The sequence below is a fragment of the Protopterus annectens genome, chromosome 2.part0 (genome assembly GCF_019279795.1).
Source record: "Protopterus annectens isolate FY-2018-M chromosome 2.part0, PAN1.0, whole genome shotgun sequence".
In the NCBI taxonomy this organism is placed as follows: Eukaryota; Metazoa; Chordata; order Ceratodontiformes; family Protopteridae; genus Protopterus; species Protopterus annectens.
In genome coordinates, this window is record NC_056728.1 from 412,263,433 (window position 1) to 412,277,868 (window position 14,436).

At 37.6% G+C, this 14,436-nt stretch overlaps 1 protein-coding gene across 1 annotated transcript in view; it reads right to left on the reverse strand.

The window, feature by feature from the left end:
* Positions 1-14,436, reverse strand: part of OSTF1 (osteoclast stimulating factor 1) — a 625,847-nt gene that overhangs the window by 112,377 nt on the left and 499,034 nt on the right. The gene's annotated exons all lie outside the window — the stretch shown is intronic.

The window sequence follows — 14,436 nt, forward strand, 5'->3', positions numbered from 1 at the left end:
CAATCCCTCACTCAGGTATCAGTGAGAAACTCTCCCAGCTGAGGATTAACCTTTACATAACTAGATGGGTAGCCAATTGGCCCACCAACAAAACATACTATCAAAGTTGGTGTGACCACCTCTACCAGTAGAGCCATCACCAGTGACATACTAAAAGGATCTGTGCTAGGCCCTTTACTGTTTGGAATCTATTTCTCGGAAGTCCAGGCTAAAATAGGCGGCCTTCAGCTTACCAAGTTCACTGATGATTGCAAATTTGGTGCAATCACCAAGTCCCCCAACAATGTTACCATATTACAAGAGGGGTTAACAGAGACAAATAACTGGTGCCAAAGACACAGTCTAAAACTAAATTAAAAAAATGCATTACTATCTCATTTAACAATGCAGAATTCCCCGCTAATTACAATATTGACAGTACTCCTCCTAAGTTTAATCCCAGCTGTGTGAGATCTGGGAACAGTAAGGGCATCACATCCAGGTCTAAGGATGTTATAACTCAATTGTACTCAACCCTCAAAACAATAACAGAGTACAATGCTCCCTTCTGCATGTACATCACCAGACTCCTGCAGCAGCTGGAGAGACCACAGAGGTTTCTCACCAAGAAAATACAGGGCCTCCAAACAAAGACTTATGTGGATAGACTAAAAGCCCTGTCACTGTACTCTGTATCATATAGGTTGCTGAGAGGTGACCTGTGTTTAGCCTACAGAGCAGTCTCAGACCCTGCCCTGATGGAAATGCTGCAAATCCGCAAGACAAATGGCACTAGAGTCACTCGTTCTAGGGATCTTAGCCTAGCCTGTGACAAACAAGACATGCTGGAGAGACAGACATCTCCCAGATACTGTCACTCCTCTGGAATAAACTTCCAATTCACATGAAGCAGATCTCCTCACTTGACCCTATTCAAGCATAACCTACACAAATGGATGGGAGACTGCAAATTCTGCCTGGGAGTGGCAACCATGTCCTCAGGGACAGGGGTAGTTGGTGCTGATCATAGATTCGCTCTGTGAATTATGTCCATCTAACAAAGGACAACTAGGGCAACTCAGAATTAACATGGCTAGGCTTGTAAGGGCTCTAGGACAGCTAGCCTAGTAACCTCCTATGGACCTTCAGCTCCAGTTAATTCAGAGTAGAAATAAGGTCAACAGGCTACTTTTGGCCCCTTTTTCTCTTTCCTTAGTCTCTTCTGTTTTTCCTTTTCTTTACTTTCTCATTATCCTGGTCTTTCTCCTTTGCCACCAACTTGAAAGGAGATGGAGAAGCTGAAGGTACCACTGCAGAAGAAACTGAAACTAAACCCTTCAAGACTAGCTTGATGCGGTAAGGTTCTGGCCCCAAAGGATGCAGAAGCTTGACAGTCAGCATCTAGCTAGGCCACACCAAGACAAATAAATGCAGTGATCATGCATACATTAGGGGGGCAACTTATGGCCACATCCCAAACATTTCTTAAATACAAAGTCTAAAAGGCACAACACACACTAACTTTGTAGGTTTGTAAATATATAAGACTATTAAACATCAAATGTTTATAAACAGTAGTAAAGTAGTATAAAGTCCAAGTACCAAAACATTAACCACAAATATGAGGAGAAGTATTAAACACAGGGAAAGAAAATAGTAGCAGTAGAGTTCACACTCAAGTGTACCATAACTAAGTAAACTATGAATAAGAAAAACTAGTAACAGAGAGAAAACACAAAGAGGACTAAGATGACAAACCGGGATTGCTAAATGTTCACATATCCAAAAAGCCAGGAGCTTCAGTGAATGCATCTGACTCTGACAAGTGTGAAACAGGATCTGAGAAGATTCAGACAGGCGAGGCTTTACTGAGGAGGATGTGGGAGCTTTCCAGCTGTAGACTCTGAAGTGCTGGCCTTGGAACCAGTTGGATCCAACAGCTCATAGGTTGAGTACAGAAAAGAAAAAAATCACATCAGTATTTCAGCTTTATAGAATGGCTGGGAAGAAATTTTACAAATATTTACATTTTTGCCTGCCTGCAACTGCAGGCAACATTATAATGCAGAATAGAATTGCTATTGAAATGACAGCACTCAAAATGCCGAGTGCCAATAAGCCGAAAAAAAAGACCAAAATCACAGTTAGAACAGGAGATGTAGAATAGAGAATGTGTTATTGCAATCAATCATATTGGAGAAGGTTAGGGAAAAGGCAGGGAGGCAAACTGCAAAAACACTGGGCTTAGATGGTATTCCTATAGAATTATGGAAGCTGAGGGAGGCAAAGAATGTCAATTCTGAACTAGACTGATGAATGAAGTGTTAAAATCAAGAGCGGTCCCCAAGTCTTAAAAGCAAAGAGTTATAGCAGCTATACACACAAGGAGAAGAACCCATGAAAAGTAGATTCCTACAAGTCCATTACAGTACTAAATGGAAAGTTATGTACTCACCATAATGACAGATCTGTGTTATCTTCTTTTCATCCTGTTCACATTTGTGCTATCAGATCTGACCTCAGTGCTTTTACAAGCTGTGGATCCAGTGCTCTGACTCCTCCCCTACCGATAATCCCTCTTTTCCTCCAAAACACCTCAGATCGAGTTTGCCTACTTATCAATAAACAAAATTTATTATCTCAAATGATGCCACCTAAAATTCTATACCAGAATGTGACCTGGGGAAACAACCAACTGAGATTGTGTAATGACAAGGTTCCTAGTTAGGTCTATTCAATCAAAGAGGAGCACCAGGTAGAGAATGTGGAATGGAGAAGGAGGGAGGGTAGTTGAACAGGACAAAAAGAAGACGACATGGCTCTATCATTATGGTGAGTACATAACTTTCATATTTGATGTCTTTATTCATCTGATTCAACCCTAGGGACACATTTCCCAGCTGCCACAAACCCTGGGAGTTATCAAGGAATTATATTTTTTGTTAAACAAGAAACATCTTTATTAAATTATCACCTATGACATTGGCAAGCATATATTTATATAAATAAAAATAAACCATATTAACATAATTTTAGTTGCAAATATTATACATCACAAATACTGACAATTTTAGTTGTGAACATACATCACTTATAATCTTATCCAGTCATTGTCAGTCAAACCATGCCTTCTTTTAAACCTCATTCACCTTCTGCATGTATTGCTCCCAAAAATTCTCATTTTCTTCAAAGTAATTTGCTCCTACCTTTTTCTAAAGATCCCAACTCCAATTGTTTAAGAAGTTACTATATTTACTACATCCAGTACAGTTGTTTTAGACTTTGATGATGGTGGCTGCCAAAAAAACAGGTGCTAGAAAATAGAAATCAGACTTGGTAAGGCCTTAGCATAGTTAGGCAATTCAGATTCTGTGTCACAGCTCAAAAGAATAATTTCTTTAGTTACACCAATTTGCTCACCCAGTATCTCTGACAGAGTAATCTGCAGGGAATCTGAAAATTCTGCCAGCTCACTACACTCCCAGAAAATATGTTCCCACTTACCTTTCTACCTCATCAAACCTCCAACATTTGCTATCTGAGGAAAATTTCTTTACAGTTTACTTGGGGTATAAAAATACCTATGTAAACACTTCAAGGAAGAATATTCTTGAGAACAGTGGAGCCAAAAGATGTACAGGATCTTGACTGTATATCCAGCTTATAATGAGATATGAAAGTGTGGAAATTGGATCAAGTTGCTGCAGCACAGATTTCATCTATAGGAACTCTACACATAAAAAAGTATAAGTAACAACAGACCCTGTTGAACGAGCGCTTGGTTTTTTGGTTAGAGAGAGACCCAATCTGATAGCCACCTTCACAGTGTGTCTTTAGATACATTCTGGCCTAACTTGACTTTAGAGAAAGCTACAAACATCTGATCAGATATCCAGAAATTTTTAGTCCTGTGGACATAAAATCCAGACTGTGAACATCTAACAGATGCAGAGTATACTCCTTTGTTAGAAAATTTTGGAAAAAAATACTGGTAAATTAATGGTTTGATTAGGGTTCATTTTGGATGCCACTTTTGGAATGAATGTCAGATTTGTTCTCAAAGTAACTATTAGGTTAGGAGGTTTACAAGAAAGTGCTAGAGATCCATTTAGCTGAAGTGATGGTCACTAGGAAAATGGTCTTCCAAGCAAGAAAGTTTACGTCTGCAGTAGCTGCTGGTTTAAATGGAGTTTTTGTTAACATTTGAAGCACAAGTTATATCCCCTGGAGGGATACAAACCCTTATGTGAGGTCTCAGTATGAAAATTCTCTTTAGAAAGGTCTGTGAAATCTTTACAGAAGCTATACCTATCTGAGTCGGATATGGAAACTGGAAATGAACACTAACTGCACTTGACTGAAAAGCTAAAGCCTTTTTTGAAAAATATCTAACAAAAAATTTGGGAGAGGAGATAGGAGATGAAACAAGATCTATCCCTTTAGAGGCTGTCCAGATAGAAAAGCTCTTCCATTTGCCAAGGTAAATTTTTCTGGTATTTGATTTTTGAGAAGCTAACAAAATATGAACCACCGAAGCAGAAGGGCATTTTTAAAACTGGAGGAACCATGCAGTTAGCTTCAGTCTCTTGGCATCCAGGTGAGGCTGCCTGGGTGGGAGAGTTAGAAGATCTGGAGGGTAGTCTAAGATCCAGGAAGGACATACTAGATGAGGCCAGAGGAAGAGGAATTATAAGTTATGTACTTGCCATAACTTGGCATCTGTGTTGTCCTCTTTCATTCCTCCTCAAGGCTGGGTCACGGATCCAACCCTTGGATCTGACTCGGCTGCATTCTTGCAGACTAGAATCCCAAGTCTCAAGCTCCTCCCTTTTCTCATAATGCTCTGTTCCTCTGCCTAACCTTCTATAGGAGTTTTCTGCCTAAATAATTGATCATTCTTTCTGTCTCTCTATGCACCAAGAAACCAGAGGCTCAAATCAGGAACACCAGATTCCTGAACAGTTCTCCCATAGGACTTCTACAGCACTGGGAAGTGGGATGGCTAGAAGGAATGAAAGAGATGGTAAGTACACAACTTGTAAATCTGATGTTGTCCCTTTCATTCCTCCTCACGGTTGGGTCAGAGTCCCCAGCTATAGAACTCCTGGGTGGTCTCAAGCATGGATATACCGGAGCACTGTAGTACCAAAGGAAGCCCTGCTCCTGGAAACAATATCCAATTTGTAATGCGTGTCAAAGGTATGCTTTCCTGTGTGTGTGTGGGGGGGGGGGGCATTATTTTGGAACTGAAGAATTTGTCAAAACATAGCAGCTACAGCAAAACAGGTGAATGATCAGCACTGCATTTGGAAAACGAAGTCAGTGATGACAATGGAAGAGATTTATACAGCAAGTACTGTCACAAGCCCAGGACTTACCTTCACAGGTAATGAAGATCACTATGAAAAATTGTTGGATTAACTTCACTGGTGACTAAATACAAACTATGACTGACTATTACAGTGACCCTCGTCAAATTAAGACCTTTATGAGCCAGAAGGTTGTCTAAGAAACTGCTCATTTTGGCTGATGGGGACTAAAAGTAGGGGAAGCCTTGTGGTTCCCATTCACTTTTAAGATTAAGGCCTCTGAATCCTAAACAGCCCCTTTCCAAAGGCAAAGGAAAAGAAAACCCTCTTCTAGTCATAACTCCAGAAAGGGAAATCTTGCACTTAGCCAATGTGCAAATGGTCGTCTCTAAGAGTCAAGCACATAAGGATGGATGAAAGAGAAAGTACAACTGTGTTAAGTAAGATTACCTTAAGAGTAGGTGTTCAGATAGATCATTGCTGCAGTAACCCAAGCTATATGGATTGTATCTTGCCAATGACATGACAAGTGACAAGCTTCCAAAGCTTAAGGGTTCTTTCCACATATCCTAATCACTGTATGGCTCACTCAAAGTAGTACGAAGTCAGTGGTTAGGATACCAAACCTTCTAAGCTTTCTTGCCTCAGAGTAAGGGAAACTATAGCCCTGCTATTTGGGTACATATTAGGAAAATGTAAAAAAAATATATATGTATGTATATATATATATATATATATATATATATATATATATACACACACACACACACACACACATATATATATATATATATATATATATATATATATATACACACACACACACATATATATATATATATATATATATATATATATATATATATATACACACACATATATGTGTGTGTATATATATATATATATATATATATATATATACACACACACACACACATATATATATATATATATATATATATATATATATATTATATGATGTATTATGATCTCCACACCTTAGCATAAAACACAGTAAAAAGAAGGGGTGGAGGGAGGGTGTTACTACTGCAGCAGTGATCTATTAGAATCTACTGTTACGGTAAATTTGCTCAACTGTACCATGCTCATTATTACATCACTGTCGTAGTAGCCTAAATTATATGGGTAAGATTACCAGAACTTAGAAAGAAAGGAGGAGGAGGAGGAAGAATGATCAGAGTCCAGGAGTCCCTGGAGAATAGGCCTAGAAAAACTTGCTGTGGACTTAAGACAAATAATTTAACTTGTAGTGCTTTGTAAAAGTGGGCACAGATGACCAAGTTGCTGCCTCTAGTATACTTACATATATATATATATATATATATATATATATATATATATATATATATTTCCATTTTCCAAAAAGCCACAGATTGCAAAGCCCTAGTAAAATGTGCACCTTCACCTGGAAGTGACTTGTTACAGTGAGAGTAACAAAAGTCAGTAGCATGAGACGCCATTTTAAAATAGTCTGTTTTGATAAAGATTGGCCCTTCTTTTTGCTTTCACTGGAAATAAACAGTTGATCAGAACTACAACTGAAAGTTTTAGTCCTGTCAGTGCAGTATCTGAATTGTCTGTGGACATCCAGAGTGTAAAATTCTCTCCAAATTATTCTTTGATTCTGGGAAGACAATAGGAAAACGAACAGTCTGGCTCAAAGTAAGGTCGGAAAACACTTTAGACATAAATGAAGTACTTGTTCTCAATGTTACTCTGTCCTTACGAAAGTTGAGATAGTTCTGAATCACTAGAACAGCTTGCAACTCAGATACTCTTACTGCAGAAGCATTTTGTAATAAGCTTTTTCCACGTTACGAGCATCAAATTAGCTTCATGAGCTGCTTCAGTACAAGATCCCAAGAAGAAGCCTCAATCAACTTGTGAAAAAGGTAGGAAATACTTATTCTATTAGGTCTTTTTTATATGTTAATATGGATGACATATTAAACTGAGGAGCCCACGGTGCTGGTGGTTGCTCCATTGCACTTATATATTCAATCCCAAAACTATTTGCTACAGCCAAAGCTTTAGATTTTAATGCATCCATTTCCCATTTCTTAATTCTTTCTGCCTAGCCTTCAATATGAACCATATATGCTGAAAAAAATTACTTCATCTATTTTATCTCCCTATTCCTTCTCTTTCATATCACACTGTCCATGTATATCATGCTCAGCCTTACTTCTTTAACCTTTTCACTTTGCCTTAACTTTTTAATACATTCAAAAACAAAAAAGCGAAATAAAGAGATGGAGCAGTAAGATATGGACTAACCGTTTAATAAGCGCGTAAGCGCTTTCGGAGTGGACAATACCTCTCCTTCTTCAGACAAAGTACACACCAATTAAGCTTCATTTTATGTAAAAAGTATGTAAACAACCTAATTATTCAATTAAAACCTTTCCAAAATGGATATATTTAAAGAGCTATTACCCAAAAATAAAACCAAAAGTGAAAAATATCAAATATTCAAAAAAGTTCAAATAAAATACAAACAAATAACTTTTTTGGAAAAATTCAAAGTAGAAATACAAGCGAATGGCTTTTTATAAAAACTTTACATCTTTAAACCCAGAGGAAAAAGCTTTATCTAATATTTATACAATTGTGCCCAATGTATAGAACCCTTCATTTAATTACGTTTTGAAGCCATATTTATGTTCTTAAATTTCAAAACAAAAGGGGGGGGGTAAAAATCAGTAGGGGAATAAACAAGAGTGTTAATGTTGTGTAACCTAAAGTAATGTTACGAACCTATGTGCTTAAACCATCTACACCAAACATTAAGCAACAACTTCTAAAAGCACTAGCTATTACATACCTAAAATGCTTTATTGGGTTAAATAATACAATTTACTGGAGGGATATATACCAATTTATATGTATTGTAATAGAAGAAGTTCACATTCCAATAATAGAGAAATCCCAATATTCATTAATGAATGAGAGAGAGAGACCAGAACTTATAAGTTAACATGCTAAGAGGCTACCTGATTTTTACCTCCCCCCCCTTTTTTTGAAATTTAAGAACATAAATATGGCTTCAATACATAATTAAATGAAGGGTTCTATACACTGGCCTCGATTGTATAAATATTAGATAAAGCTTTTTCCTCTGGGTTTAAAGATGTAAAGTTTTTATAAAAAGCCGTTTGCTTCTATTTCTACTTTGAATTTTTCCAAAAAAGTTATTTGTTTGTATTTTATTTCAACTTTTTTGAATATTTGATATTTGTCACTTTTGGTTTTATTTTTGGGTAATAGCTCTTTTAATATATCCATTTTGGAATGGTTTTAATTGAATAATTAGGTTGTTTACATACTTTTTACATAAGATGAAGCTTAATTGGTGTGTACTTTGTCTGAAGAAGGAGAGGTATTGTCCACTCCGAAAGCGCTTAAGCGCTTATTAAACAGTTAGTCCATATCTTACTGCTCCGTCTCTTTATCTCTCTTTTTTGTTTTTAAACAGTTTGTGTGGTTTTGGTTTTAGTCGTTTGCAGTATGGCGAGCGGGACGAGAGCGGTTTCTCAAGGCTCAATTTTTTTCCCAGGATGAGCTGAACAACAGTTTTAATAACAATGAGAACATTACAGCCAGTGAGGCGAATGCCGTTAGTAACCTTATGGCCCTAATTCAAGTCTTAATGGGCCGGGTTGACAATCCTACCCAGAGAATGGACAGTTTTACAAACATAGTGAACATTGCAAGTTCAAGAAGCAGTTCAGGAAGCAGCTCGGGTAATTCAACTAATCAACGGAGTAGCTTTGGAGCCTAACCAGGCTTTTGGTGCCATAGCAAATAGCGAAGCACCTAGGGATATACAAGCCGGTTTAGGCACAGCACTCAGTGATATCCAATTCAACCAGGAACCACCAGCTCAACAGGATATTAACCGGAATGGTGGTAACAACACTCAAGAGGTGGAAAACAACTCCCCTCCTTCTATCGGGAACTTTTTAAGCAACAACAACTTTTTTAACGATAATAATCCTAATAGTACTCTTCATGATGAAGCACGAATGGTGAGTAACATCACGACACTCATTAATCTTGACCATAAACTTTTTCGCTGTAGGAAGCTACAGCTAGAAATAGCATACTTGGAGGAATGTTTAGGAAAGAAACTTATTCCAAAGGGGCTTCGTCAATGGCGGTAACCAGTAGGCTTGGTGGAAGGGTCTAATTTCCACCATGAACTCTTGAACCTTTTCGACAAACAAGGGTTTGAATTTATTATTTTACTTACGAATCAATATAAATCCGAGATAGCGACTCTTAAAAGCAAGTTAGAAGTCCTTGAACATGCAATTAAATCTAGTGTGGACTTTCCTCGCTATAAGTATGACTATATGTGGATTTTCACCAGCATTGAAGCCACTATGACAAAAATGCTGAATATTAAGAAGAAAAAAATCGCAAGAGATGAACATCAGTATGCTAATAATAATGCATACCCTCGTCCACCCTTCACTCCTCAGCCTCCTGATCAGAACGGAGCCCCCTTAGAACGTACTGCTAATACTCAAGAAGTTAATGTCAATTCCTATAATGATGAACCCAATACAAGCACAGAGCAAGCACAAATTCCCCATAGGAGCGAGAGAATTAACAATAATTCTAACAAAAACAAAATTTTCAATAACAATTCCCATATTCATCACCAGCAAGCAGGTAATGATAACAACCAACCAGGCGCAGGTTATCAACAGGGTTTTCCAATGAATCAGAACAACCAACAAGTGAAGTCGAGGATGAACAGGAACCAGGGTCGTATGTGGAATAGACGGAATCAGCGCAGGAGATAACTCAACCAAGTTCGGGGAAGCCGCAAATTATTTCAAGTTCAGGAGGGGACTGTCACATTTATAATTATACTGTCTTGAACATACCCCACAAAATGGTTGATTTCTTCTCCAAGGGCTTGACGTTTGTTCCGGACACCAACATGGACCTTGTAAAAACCATAATAGATTTAAAACTATTTGTCCGGAAACTTAACTTGAATGCCTTAATGGGGGCAAGTTCCACTCTTACTAACACACTTAGGGTCTCCAGTTTGTTCAATCCACCACTACATTCCAATTTACATTCTTCTTTAAAGGTGTGTGAGATTGATTTTAGAGCTATGGGCACTAATAATGTTATCAACAAGAATGCTAATGTTAACATTAACAGTAATCAACGTGACTTTATTAAGTTATTACGGGAATGTAATATAAGAGTCATGAAACCTGATAAAAGGGGTGGACTGGTCTTCATGGATTACACTATTTATGTAGAAAACATGAAAAAACACCTCAATACTACAGCTTACGAACTAGTTACTTCTAATGAGGTAAACATTGCACATAGAAGAATTAAGTCCACCCTCGACGATCTCTTTTTGGAAGGTTCTATTGATATTGATTTATATAACTACCTTACTATGATAGCCCCTAGAACACCAGCTTTATTTGGCACACCCAAAATCCATAAGACAATCATAGACCCCCCCCCCCGTTTAGACCGATTGTTGATGGGCGAGGTTCTATTACCTATGGGTGTGCAAAATATGTAGATAGTATTTTACAAGAGCCCCAAATTTGCAAGGACTCTTGGAGTTTTCTAACTGAATTAAGTAAAATTCCCTTCCATCAAGAATATTGGTTTCTTACAATAGATGTTAGGGACCTCTATACGGTCATACCTCAAAGTTTAGGTTTGGAATGGATTAGGGAATTTATGGTGCAGAGACAAGTAAGTGAAAACACCATCTATGTAGTTGAAACCCTTTTGGAGATAGTCCTAACCAACAACTACATGATGTTTGATAGGCAAATTTACCTCCAGAAAACCGGGGTGGCTATGGGGTCACCCTGTGGAGGTAGTTTTGCCAATTGTATCATGGCACACTGGGAGAAGACCTTACTATTTAACAACAACCTGTTCCAGAACAATGTCGCTTGGTACACTCATTACCAAGACGACATGTTCTTGGTTTGGAAAAGTCCCAGTGATTTAGTTCAGGAGTTTATCATTACTATCTCCTCTGATGGATTTTTTTGAATTCACCTATAACCTACAAGAGAATAGCACCAATTTCCTGGACATCCACCTTTCCAAAGACTTGTCCAACTCTAGGTTTAAAAGTTTAATATACAGGAAACCTACTTATTCCAATTCATTACTGCATTTCACTAGCTGTCATCCTCACCATCAAAAATGAGCCGTAGTTAAAGGTCAAATGGTGAGGGCAGCTAGGATGGTTTCCGATGAGACCGATTTCATTGAAGAATGCGAACTTTTGGAATCTATGTTCATTAATAGAGGTTACCCCTCATCTTTGGTGGCAAAAATTTCTGCTGAAGTTATTTTTAAGCGCCACACAGGGCATTTCAAACCCCTTCTTTGTAGGAACATCCTTCATAGTAACGATGGAGATGACGACCAAAGTCACAGCACCATCAGGGTTCAAACACAAAGTTTTCACATTAGCTTCTTGTGCACATATAAGCCTTGATCATTCACTTATAAGAGAAATCTTAAACAAAAACTGGGCCCTAATTATTGAAGATAGTGAGTTGAAGAAGGTGCCTGGAGATAAACCTAAAATAACTTACAAGCGAGGTGCTAATCTTAAAGCGCTTCTTGAATATCCAAACAAGGTTTCACAAAATAGAACTAAAGGTATGTTTAGATGTGGGGCATGCCAACAGTGTAGGCATTTAAGTATAAAAAGCCAGGTAAAAATTATAGATAAGAATTAAAAAATTCATGGCAGGTACACCTGCGGAACAAAAGGAGTGGTTTACTCCACTTGTTGTCAAGGATGCGCTGCTTTTTATATATGAAAAACAGAAAGAAAAATCAAGCAGCGCATCTACGAACATCAGTACGCTATTGGCAAGAAAGACACCACAAATGCTCTTGCAAGGCATACTATCGAGTTGCCAGAACATAAGTTCAAATTTGCCATTTTAAAACAGGTTCAAATTGACCAGAGGGGTGGTCCCTGGCAACTTAAATTGGATATGGAAGAACTATTTTGGCAAATTTGAACTGCATCATATATACCCCCAGGGCTTAATGAGTAGGTTTCTGTTAAATGCATACTTAAATACCTGGCCATAAAGAGGTAGCCTCTTAGCATGTTAACTTATAAGTTCTGGTCACTAGCTCTCATTCATTAATGAATATTGGGATTTCTCTGTTATTGGAATGTGAACTTCTTCTATTACAGTACATATAAATTGGTATATATCCCTCCAGTAAATTGTATTATTTAACCCAATAAAGCATTTTAGGTATATAATAGCAAGTGCTTTTAGAAGTTGTTGCTTAATGTTTGGTGTAGGTGGTTTAAGCACATAGGTTCGTAACATTACTTTAGGTTACACAACATTAACACTCTTGTTGTTTATTCCCCTACTGATTTTTACCTTTCCCCCCCTTTTTTTGAAATTTAAGAACATAAATATGGCTTAAATTCATAATTAAATGAAGGGTTCTATACATTGGGCTCGATTGTATAAATATTAGATAAAGCTTTTTCCTCTGGGTTTAAAGATGTAAAGTTTTTATAAAAAGCCGTTCGCTTGTATTTCTACTTTGAATTTTTCCAAAAAAATTATTTGTTTGTATTTTATTTGAACTTTTTTGAATATTTGATATTTTTCACTTTTGGTTTTATTTTTGGGTAATAGCTCTTTAAATATATCCATTTTGGAATGGTTTTAATTGAATAATTAGGTTGTTTACATACTTTTTAAATAAAATGAAGCTTAATTGGTGTATACTTTGTTTGAAGGAGAGGTATTGTCCACTCCGAAAGCGCTTAAGCGCTTATTAAACGGTTAGTCCATATCTTACTGCTACGTCTCTTTATCTCGCTTTTTTGTTTTTAAACAGTTTGTGTGGTTTTGGTTTTAGTCGTTTTTAATACATTCCCCAAACTGCTTTTCTCACATACACAATTAACAAAATGAGACATTTTAACTTCAGATCCACAAACATGACAGTCTTTCCTAAGTTTATACTTCATATGTGACTTAAACTACTCAGCTCATTACTAGTGTAACCCTGCCTAGTAACAACAACAACAACAACAACGGTTCCATACTTAACTAGATTTTAGTATGACCCCCACAAAATTACATCAGCAGGAACTATGCCCTGCAATATTAGTGGCCACCTGCCCTCCTACACAACACGTTCCACCTCTATGCCCTGCAATATTAGTGACCACCTGCCCTCCTACACAACACGTTCCACCTCCACAACTTTACACCATCACCAATACAAACCCCCCAGAAGGCTAACTAATTGACCCTACAAACTTCAATGAAACACTAAGTAAAATTAATTGGAGCACTGTAAAATCTTTACCTCTAGATGAAGCAGTTGAATTCTTCAAGTCAGCATTCCTCAGCATACACAATATAATGGCCCCCCACCAAATCGAGAAAATCAAATCATGCAATCTGGCTTTCTAGAGAAACCAAAAAACTTATGACTACCAGAGACAGAGCATGGAAAAATGGCAGAAAAGTAAAAACCCCATCGAACTCCAGCTATTCAAACTGCTCCACAATCAAGTAAAACGCTAGTTATTAAAGACAAAACAAAATACTACCTCCATCTCCAAAATGACTACAACCACAACCCAAAAAGATTCTGGAACTCTGTTTCTACTTTACTAAACCCTGGCACCAAAACCAACCCTTGCCCAAATTCTGACCAAACCACAGATGAAACAGCTTCCCGATTAAATTCCTACTTTATACAGACTATATCCAAACTTGCTTCCACCTTTCCTCACGCTAGTCATAACAACCCATTACCAACACACTACTCCTAAACAATCCCTTCTCCCCAGACTTTCTCTTTCTCTCCTATTCATACTTGCACTATAACTAAACTCTTGCTAAAACTTAAACCTGATAGCATTTCCCCAGACAGTTTCCCCCTGAATACCTTCAAATCTCAGCCAGGTCCATCGGCTACCCCATGAGTATTTTCAGAAACAGATCTATCCAATAATTCTATGTACCATCCATCTGGGAAAAAAAGCCTACATCATTCTCTTACACAAAGGAGGCAGCAATTCAGAAATCTCTAATTTCCACCCTATTGCCATACTATC